Source organism: Grus americana, chromosome 4 (assembly GCF_028858705.1).
Source record: "Grus americana isolate bGruAme1 chromosome 4, bGruAme1.mat, whole genome shotgun sequence".
Taxonomy (NCBI): Eukaryota; Metazoa; Chordata; class Aves; order Gruiformes; family Gruidae; genus Grus; species Grus americana.
Window position 1 is genome coordinate 72,799,031 of NC_072855.1, and position 10,874 is coordinate 72,809,904.

Genomic DNA, 10,874 nt, shown 5'->3' on the forward strand with positions numbered 1-10,874 from the left:
GCTGCAAGCTGGAACAACTTAGGGTTTTTTGCTGATTAATGTACAATACTTAACGTTATTTTTAGATTGGGCTACATTTTCAAAAGTTACCTTTGAGCTGTTTCTTTAAGTGCATCACGTAATGGGTGCTTTTTTTGCTAGGATGCGAGCAGTCTGCTCTCTTCTTCAACCCTGTTGTCCTCTTCTGTTTGCTCCTTCTGTACAACTATGTCAGTCAGTAACACCATTCTTCATGTTTGTTTCCTAAAATATCTGGTGTCCTCTTTATTTTGTGAACAGTAAAGATTTTTTATGGTCTCTTTCCCTGGCCAGATTTCTAGTGGAACTATCAGAAATATTTTATAATTAAAAAAACCAACCCAAAACCTTCAGCTATGTCTGTCTCTCTGAGCTATGCCTAATGCAAAATCCCATTATGAAATTTAGCATGCTCTTTGAGCTCCTTTCGAGTTATACCAGTGGAATCGGCCAAGTGCCCTCCAGCCACAACCGCTTCTATTATGCACAATGACACCAGCTAAGAAACATGTGTAGGGTCTTCTAAATAATAATGAAATATTCTTACATCATCTTGAGAGAAAATGTTTCAAAGTGTTCCCTCAGGAGCAATGCAGATCCATACCGCTATTCTTGCAGCTTTGTAGATAAATATAAACAAGCCATAGATGTGTGTGTATCTATTCATTTCTACAAAATGTATATAATAACGTATGTGTAGCATATCAATCTTGAGTCAACTTGTGAGGCATGTGTTTATATATACAGATACCGCTTATGGGATATATAGTAGATGTTTTGGTGTATACCACGCTTTGTAGTGTTGGTCAGCAAACACCTCTGAGGCATGGGCTATTTGGTTGATCAGCACCAGAAACACGTGCAGTAACTGGTTATGGATAAAATCATTGCATGACAAAACTGGGAATCCACTGATTTATAGACGGAATCCACTGATTTATAGACAGAATTACATTGTTTTGGAGACATAAATCCGAAAGTTTCAATCGGTGTCCCACCACAGTTTACTCAAGACTGACGAAAGGTTGCTTTAAAAACTACAAAGTGTCATCAACAGCCTGGAAATTTTGATTTTAAAGTGCTGCCTTGAACAAGATGGGTGACCTCATCATCCACTCTCTGTCCTTGGGTGGCCTTTGTAATGACTTTATTAATTTCCTCATGATGAAGAAGAAAATTGCTTGCCTCTGCTTCTCCCCGAGGTAGGTGAGACATGGTACTGGCAGGCAGGTTACCACCTACAGAGATCGGTGGGTTGGAGCTGAGATCACTGACAAGCAGAACTGACTTGCAAAGCAGAAAGAGATCCTGTACGTGCTTGGAAGCGGGGCGTGCTCTGCTTTCTTGAGGGCAGAGCAAGTTTTCTTGAGCTCTTAAAATGAGCTGCTCTTGTGGCAAGAAGATCATTTTTCTCACATCTGCTCACGTTGGCAAGAAGTTACTCATGAGCTGAAATTAGTCAGACCAAGTGAAGGAATTAATTACAAGCTGGCTCTGAGCATGCATATATTTTTAATACACTGTAAATCAAATTTTCATTATTTCAAATTGTGTTGAGAGATGATGTGTTCAGTATAAAATAAAGGAAATATAAACTTCTCCACTAACTAATGTGGTGTAATACAATGTACGCTGCACAACATCTGAAGGGCATCACATGTGGCGCAACGCAATGCCCATGTAAGATGCCCAGCTGCATTTTGCAATGTTGCCTCTTTGAAGAGTCCTGCTCTTTCATTAAAAGCTGTATCACACTTGAGAAGAGCTAATGATAAAAAGATTTCCTGGCAAGCGGCTGCTTCTGTTAAATGGAGAATGTGATGTGTTTGGCATGTATAATTTAGCTAATTTGTACAAGAAACACATTAGTTAATCAGCTGTAGATTTGGTTATTGCATGATAAAGATGGCAATCCATTAATCAATTTATAGACATAAATACATTATTGTTCAAGAAAAAAACAAGGATTTAAAGACCCTTGAATCAATAAATATAATTAAAACAATGGTGTGTTGCAGTCATTTATTTGATTGTCCTACAGCTGTCTGACGCATGGTGAGATTACTGAAGCGTGGAGCCAAACAGCCAACACTACATTTAGTTTCGTTTATTGAAATAATGAAAGGGTATTAATGATAAAGTACAAAAGTGTGTAATAGAAAGTAATGTACTGTGAAATAAAATTATGTTTGGAAATCAAGAAGAATACAATAAAAGTTAAAGCTTTAAGTCTATTTGGAAAACATTTTGTATTGTTTTAATAGAAGAGTGGTTGTGATGTACAGGCTATGAAAAATTATAGGAATGTGTTATGAGTAAGATGGAATCAAATCACTTTATGAAAAAGCAAATACTGTCCTTAGGTTTTTCTGGCAGTCCGAGAACTGGAAAAAAGGGGATGGAAATGACCACGTGCTATACACTTACTGACTCAGGTTTGCATTTTCATTTAATCAGTTTCTGTATTGTATATTTCAGGAAGCCCATGACAGCAATTGTTTGTTAAAGTCTAGGCAGGGCACACACAGAGAAATATCTGTAATGGATGTGAGTCCAGTATGAGAATATTCATGGACTAGCGTTTTTAAAAAGTCCTGAAATGAATGCACATATCATGTGCTTCTAAATTATTCATTAACACTTATTGCAAGCAAGCAAATAATTTCTCTTTCAAAGAAGAGAAATAAGGTATTTCTTAAATCTTACTTGCTTAAAACTAATAGAAATGTAACAATAGCAAATTATTGGCTGATAAGACAACTGGTGTCTTGCTTTGCTTAATGACAGTAGAATAAAAAGATGTTTACTTTCTACTATTTCATGTTTCAGCAAAAGGGTAGATAAATTAAAACTGCGCTGTTGAATATGCCGTGTGTTCTAATAAACTATTGTCAAGTTTGTCCTTATTAGCAGAGCCAATTTATGTTCCCTTTCATAGCACAGAGGTTGCCTACGTGGGCTACCGAAATCCTAAAGCAGGTGCTTAAAACCACTTCCTTTTTCTGAATCTCAAAATACTGAACACTTGAGCACTTGTGTGTTGCTAAAACCTGAATATTTAGCTCTCTTGAAAATCAAATAAACACCTGCTAGTAAGCCTGAAGTGCTGTTCATTACTTTTCAGAAATCCACAGTAATATCATTTGCTTTTAAAGACATATGAAACATTAAATAAGTTCCATATTTTTAAAAGCGTACTTCTCCAGTATCAATCTCTTGATTTCATGCCCAAATCCAAGCACTTCATATTATTTTTAAACTTCATTTTTCAAAATAATTTTCTCACATTCATCCCAGTGATAGAATACAATCTTAAGAAATAAAAGGCTAAAGCCAGGAAACTCTTCCCACCTTTGGGGAAATAATTCCCATAAAAACTGTATCTGGCTCTGTTTTCAGTGCAGTTGTGGTACTGATGGCAGTAGTTATAACACACTCATTGGACTATGGCAAAGCTGTTAAAAAAGCTACAACCATGTCATGTATGGCAGTTGCCTGGAGACGGTGTGGTGACATCATCGTTGTGTTTTCCATAGCTTGTATTGTTCTTGTACTGTTCTTCCCCAAAATCACTGCTTGGTTTTGAATTCAGTTTAGAAGTGAGGAAAATTGGCATCTGATTTGTACAAAAAATCCTAACAAAGATGCAGTATGCATAAGCATGATTTACAGTCTTCATGTATGCAGCACTTACAACTCGTAAATATTTCAGGTAAGAAAACCACCAAAGATTGTATATGCAGTGATCACATTATCTTCAAAAAAGAAGAATATATTTTTGGCATGGATCTTTGCAAAAGGTTGAAGGTAAAGTTACAAATATAACATCTTTATAGCAATTATTTCCATTTCAAAAGATTTTTGTATTTTCTTTACTGTATTTCTTTTCTAACCACCTTCTAGTGATGAGGAATGAACGAGAAATTAAGTCATTGGCCTGGACTTGGGAGACCTCAGCACTACCCTATGAATGTTTTCTGTGTAACATTGGAAATATTACTACTGTTCTTTGGCTTTTTTTCAGATCATTTGCTATGAAGTCAACTTGTGTCATGACAACTATGTTCTCTAAAGTCAAAGGAGTGACAAGAGATCTAAACCATCTATTATCTAAGAACGCCTGGAAACCAACGCGGTCAATAGACTGTCGTTTTTCACGGTGAGTCATACACTAATTTGTATGACAATATCAATTTTCCTAACAGGGGGAACAACAGTCAGATCTTACGAAGATTATTTAAGGAGCAAATTGAATAAGGCCATAGCGGCATTAGAACATTATGAGTAAAACCAGAGGCAATACATTTTCTGTGCACCAGCCATGGAAGGAGGCAGTACAGATGGAGCAAGCAACATGAAATTAATCCAGAAATAGAAAATAATGGGGTTTGCGTATTTTGATCTTACTGGGGCATTTAACCATCAAAGGTTTCTGTGCACCAAAGAAAACAAAAATATTTACATCATCGTTTCCTGAGGCTTTTTCCACTAGAAAAGGATGCCGGGAATAAGGCACGCGTCTCTCTGCGTAGCTTCCGTGAGGGCAGTAATTACGAATCTGTGTTGGAAGCAGCCACCTTCGTATGGCACAGTGGGGAGCTCTGGGCTCCTTTGTGGAGTAGGGGCTATTTGCACCTTGAAAATAACGTGTTTCTGAGTCTGCCAGTACCAGACTTGGGTATTTAAAAAGTCAAGAATTTTTTTTAGAAGACAGACAATAAGCACAAAAACCCTCACTCTTCGCATTTACATAACTTTTTGTTTTGTTCTGCTGATTTTGTTAGAGCAAAACCAAACATAGACAGTGATGTCTGTTCTCTAAAGAAATTTTAATCCAAAATAAAACCAGAAGCAGCAAATAGCAATAACCAGCAAACAAAGGGAAACAAAGGAAGTGTGTAGGCTTTGAGAAGAAAAACAGTTTATACTGCACATTAGATGAGCATTATTATGGTTCTTTAACTGCACTTAATGTAATTTCCCATAGTTTTATATCAATAAAGAAGGCACATTGACAAAATATTTTAAGTAATACATATAAACTTGAGATGTTCAGCTGCTGTAGGATAATTACTCAATAAATACTCAGAGAGAACAAAAGAACAATTAGAAACACAAAGACGAGAACTACAAACTCCAGTCTGAGTGGTTCAGTGGAGCTGTTTTCTGTTTGGGTATCTGGTATCCGTTTTCTCGCAGGTTTAGATCTGCACCGCACTAGTCATTGATTTCCAATCTCAAGGCTTCCCAGTATTTACAGTAGCGCAGCTTCTTGAGCAACGTCAAGCTTTTCGACCGTCTAACCATGATCTTTACGCCCCTTTTTCAGTAACAGTCACTAGCTCCTAACTTGCACGTTCCCGTTTTCCATGCAACAGCTAAATGACGAGTGAGGTAAAAAGCCGTTGATCCAAAACAGCCGCGTTGTCTAATTCCGCCCTTCTGACTTGCACCCGCTCCGAGTGCTGACTTGAGCTGCGCAGCTTTACTGATTTTTTTTTTTTTACATGAATTGTACGGCCTCGTTCAGGAATTGCATGATAGGTTTAAGCGTAACGTAGCTGAGTTCATGTTTTGATTGTGAAATGAATACTGGGGAAATGGAAGATACTTCATGGCTCTGAGCTATCGGCCCGCTTGCTGTCAGTGCCACAACTGATGGCCCCGTCAGCAGGGTAGCAGCGAGATAGTCTTTAGCAGCTTCTCAGGAAGCCCAATTTAATTAAAAGCTTATCTCTTAATACAACGCCAAGCTTCTGTATGACAAAGAAGTGTTTCCCACCATGTAAGCTTTCACAGCATCGTGCCGAGCAAAACGTTGACTTCTCTCTACAGCACGGTAGAGGAAATTACTGTTTTGCCTTTGTTTTCTGTGCTGCTGCAAGAACGTGGGGTTTGAGAGAGGTTTTGTTTTCTTTCCTACATGCTTCCCAAGATAACCAGACCATGAAAATCTGAGAAATAACTTGCAATGAGGCTTATTAAACTTGCATAAATCTGATTTTTATGGAGCCTGCGCCGTGACTTTCACTTATTGAAAATAACAGTGAGAAGCTAATGTGAAGTCGCAGGCAGATTAGCAGGCTCTTGCCGCAGTATGTTTTAGACTTTATGTCCAAGGAAGGCTTTGACACTCAAGTTTTTTTTTAAGTGCTCTGATTGTAGCTTTCATTTTCAAGAAGTAAGAAAATAGCATGCAGAGCTCCTCAGAGCTTCAAAACGTAAGTGTCTAATTATTCACTAGATGAGTAACTTATTTTTTTGGAGGAGGTTAGTAAAAGGAAAACCCAGACGCTACTACTGTGTGTTTCAAACAGGTCGTAACTGACTTGATTTGGGAACTGCCTAAAAGGCAAGGAATCCTTTCAGACTGAGGTTTGACAATGGTAAATTTTAAAAATTGCATGTGGAAGAAAACTGAAACAGCTTTCAAATGTATTAAAAAAAAAAATTTACTTCTCTGTATTTATAGCTTCTACCTTTAGATGGATCTATTTCCCACAAAGGTCATACATACATCATGAAAGTATTTCATGAATGTAGATTATGGTACATTTTACCTACTCTGTTCATTGGAGAAAATTCACTTTATATTATGAACAAAGCTTTGAGTAACTTCTATATTAAATGAACAAAAAATCAACTTGTATAAAGGTATTGCACTTACCAAAGACCTTGTTCCACCTAGATCCATCAGTCCTGTGGCATTATTCCTACGTGGCCAATAGGAAAAGTGTGTAGAGTAGAGCCTTAGTGACTCTTGCATGATGTCAAAGTGTCAAGAGATTTTTCATATTATTCCTAGGCTTTCCAGCATATATGCTGTGTATTGTTACAGAGTTCTTTTTTTATTATTAGATTTGCTCATCTTCCTTTTGTTTTAAAAAGAATGCAAACTTTTTTCACTTACCTGTGTAGCTAAAATATGAATTCAGTATGAAATTACAGGAGAGAGAACAAATATAGCTCTGCTAGTATTAAGACTATCCAAAAATATTTCAAAAAATATTTTTAAAAAAGCATGTATAGTACTCTCTTGTAAAAGGATACATTTCCGTGTAGTAATTGTGCTCAGATTATACACATACCACTATTGTGGTAAAAAGACAGTTCAAAATAGCATACATAATGAGCCACAGCGTTGGTTACTTTATTGTTGGAGATCTAAGGAGAGTAGAGAGCAAGGATATGTAGCTCTTCTCTGATTTCCCCATAAACCTACTTGTTTATACGCATGGAAATCACAACAGTGACTGTAGCATCCAAATTGCCGAACGTGTTGGAGGAAGGTAAGGTATTCCACCTTTTCTGTAGCCTCTTGAGAGCTTTTACTCCTCCTGTCCTTGAATAAAACACTGCATTCTTCTTATCATGAAACATGCAGTTATCAAAGGAGTCATAAAAAGCTTTTCCCTTGAAACTCCACTTGAGAGCTTTGAAAATACCACCCCAGTTATAGGAGAAAACGCCGAGGGAAACGGTCTTGACTTCCTCTAAAGAAATAGTTTAAAAAATAATATTCAGACTTTAAAATTATTAGGAAAGCTAGGCATTTCCCACAGCTGTCAAAGACTTGATAAACATCACTTGTACTTATTCCAAGGAAAGGCTCACCCAACTTTTCCTGTGAATTATTAACCTGTTCTGATAATAGTCGTCAGATGTGAACAAGAGATGGCCGAGATAGCTCTCAGGTGAACGAGTTGAAAATACGCTATGGCAAATACCAAACATAAGGAGATGAAAGTATCATCTCAGTCTAGTCAATGAATTTATGTCAAAGTTGACTTTGCAGTTTGGGGATTTCCTTTAGCAACCCTTTGGTATCGCTGCTGTGAGCTGACGCTGCAACTTTCTGGAAAGGGACCTGAAGTGAGGAGGGACGAGCAAGGTGACCCCTGCAGAGGTGCCGCTGTCCTGTGAGAGCGGTGGAGAGAGGGTTTCAGCATGGCTGTATCGCCTTCCACGAAGGAATGCCTTTCAGAAACGTCCTGCATAGGAGAGGCTTTCTGAAGTCAAGTGGATGTGGTTGCTATCAGGAGTCTGCAGGAGCGAATAGCCTCCTGCCCATCCTGGCACCTCCCTTATAGGACGTACCTGCCAGGTCTGGGGACGTAGCGAAGGAAATGTCATCTGTGTTTTGTAACATGGACTTTCAGTTTCTCAGGAAAAGGGTAGATGTTCACAGTGTCCTCTAAAGCTCTGGACATGGAAAACAATCACGTGAGAGGAATGTTCCTCAGGGGATGGCTCTGCAGAGACATATGTTGTTCTCTTTCTGTGATATGTGTAAATTTTTGAATTTCATCTTCTGGTGCTGTTATTTTCAATTTTTTTCCAAGAATTACTCGGTGTAGGAGCACCCCTATCTGCAGAGAATTTCTTAATTTTAAGAGCTGCTCAGTGTGAGTGCCCATCCAGTCTGCAGAGGATTTCTTGTCAGATTTTATTGTAGTGCGATCTGTTCCTGAATTTGTCAAGTCTTTCCCCAGAGAAGCGGGTTACCCTTTCGAGATTTCCTTTATTTTTTTTTTTTTCTACTTAATCTGTGCTTCCACATCACTAATTCTTTGTTTCATTTGGATTGCCTCCCACAAACCCTCTGGATCAGTATTGGGCTATATCCCTGCACACACATACAGGTACACACAGAGATGGCATGTACGTGGAGACCTTAGGGTGTTTAAATTGTCTTTAATCTCTCACTTTTTACCTTCTATATTTATATTATTATCTCACTAGATTATGAATTGTTCAATTTCATTTCTGCTCTATTTCCTGTTGATGAGTTCCCTGGATCGTAACCTGTAAGAGACCAAGGTTACGAGCTGCTCTGGAGAACTTTCCTGCATAGTTATGGCGCGTCCTCTTGGCATCAGGAGCGAGGGCGTGTGGCCGCACAGGAACGGATGGGCCGTAGAGAGCCATCAGCATCACGCCTGCCCTGTACAAGTTAGACATTTGCAGTTCTGGCAGCCCCTGGTGCTGGGGAGTCAGGCAGGAGAGCGGCCAGTAGCTCCGGTACGACAAGGATTCTCACAAGGTCTTTGAATAAATGTATAGTAATGCAACAGTGACTCGGTCAGCCTCTTGGTTTCATGGATCCAAGGCCACTCTGCGTCCCCTCTGCAAGGGCTGTCGCTGTCCCCACACCACTGCCTTCTGGTCTTCCCAGCCCGCACCACGCACCAGAAGGAGCATTTGATAGCTGTTCAGTGCCTGTCCACCGGTATCAGCGCTTTTGCGTTTCCAAAACCTGTCAATGGCAGCTCACCACAGCGAGATACGGTCCCAGCGTCCAGAGGGGAGAACGCTGCTTGTGCTGTCAGGCAGAGCAGACCTCCGCGTCACAACACCGCCGTCAGCTGTGCCTGCGCACCACCAACAATGCAATGATCAATGAAAGAAGGCATCTTAGATGTGTTTCCCTGGATTTGTTTCGGAATGAGAGTGGTTGTGTCAATGAGAAAATGGTTCAGATCATGCTCACAAGAAAGCGTGTGCGTTTGAGCGGTGCTCAGCTTGACTGTTCCTGTTGCAGGGAAGGAAGTCATCCCTATTTCCAGTCTCAGGAGGTGGCTGGGCATGGAGCTCGCTCGGTGAGGTCTGAAGAATCTCAAATTATTAATAATAATGGTAAGTCATAAAATTTCTCAGAGATTCCTCTACGTAGGTTTTGTGCATTGTTTACGTTCTGGAAGTAGTTAATTATATTCAGCAAATTTGTTAGCCATCCAAATTTTACATTCAATATTGCTTTGTTAAGTATCTCAATAGAAATACAGATGAACAGTGTTTGGTTCTATTAACAAACAAAATATTGGCAAAATCCAGTTCATTAGCGTGCTTATGCCTTACACCTTACAGACAAGTGGAGCTTCTGTTCCAGCCTGAGGAGTCTGATGAAATGCCTTTCTAATCCTACAGCCTATTTCATATTCATGGAGGTGATTTACGAGAAACGAGGGGAGAATCTGCATAGAGCTTTAGGAACAGCTCAGATGCAAACAAGTTTCTGTGTAGTAGGAAACATTTGTGATATCCTGACATTGATCTTGAAACCTACAAATGCCGATGTGTTTGGATCCTGGGGTTTAATTCGGGCAATTCCAGAGAAAGGAGCCAGACATTAAAAGTTAATCTAGTCGGAGGCTGTTTTTTCCCCACAGTTGGCCCCAAGCCTAGGTTGACTTTATTTCAGTGCCATTCCTACTAAATATTCTGAGGGCAAAGAGCAGGTTTTTCTTGGCAAACGAGAAACAGTCTTATCGTTATGAAAATATTTGTGACAGCTCAAAATACTTGGCACTTTTTGTTACTTACGGCTTAAATTTGTCTTGATACAGGTAGCTGTGGAGAATGTGACCAGTAAGGTCTCCAGGAGGTGGGGGAGAGGTTTCAGACTCACCTGGAAAGGAGGTCTGGTAAACATGGGAGAACAGAAGCACTCATGCGCGATATCTAAAGGAGTAACATAACTTATCCATATGTAAAAGAAATCTAAGTTTATGATCCAAGTATGATATTGTTGGCTGCAAAATCAGTGCCTTCTGCTTATTATTTCCTATGACTCCCAAATTCTTTGTCACTGCTTTCCAAAGTAGTCACCCATCTAGCAGGTATGTATTGCTCATGGTTTTGGTTTTTGTTAAACTAAATGATTGTCCCCAAAGACTGTCTGATCTGTGTCTTTGCCTACCTTTTCAGTGCTTACTGGTGTCTCAGTAGTAAGTCTGTCAAGCCTTATGTCATCTGCAGGTCATCTTCAGTAACCTTTTAATAATGTTGTCTTCCAAGTCATGAGTAAATATTTAGGATAACCTTGGTGCGTGAATTGCTCTGTGGAGGACACTACT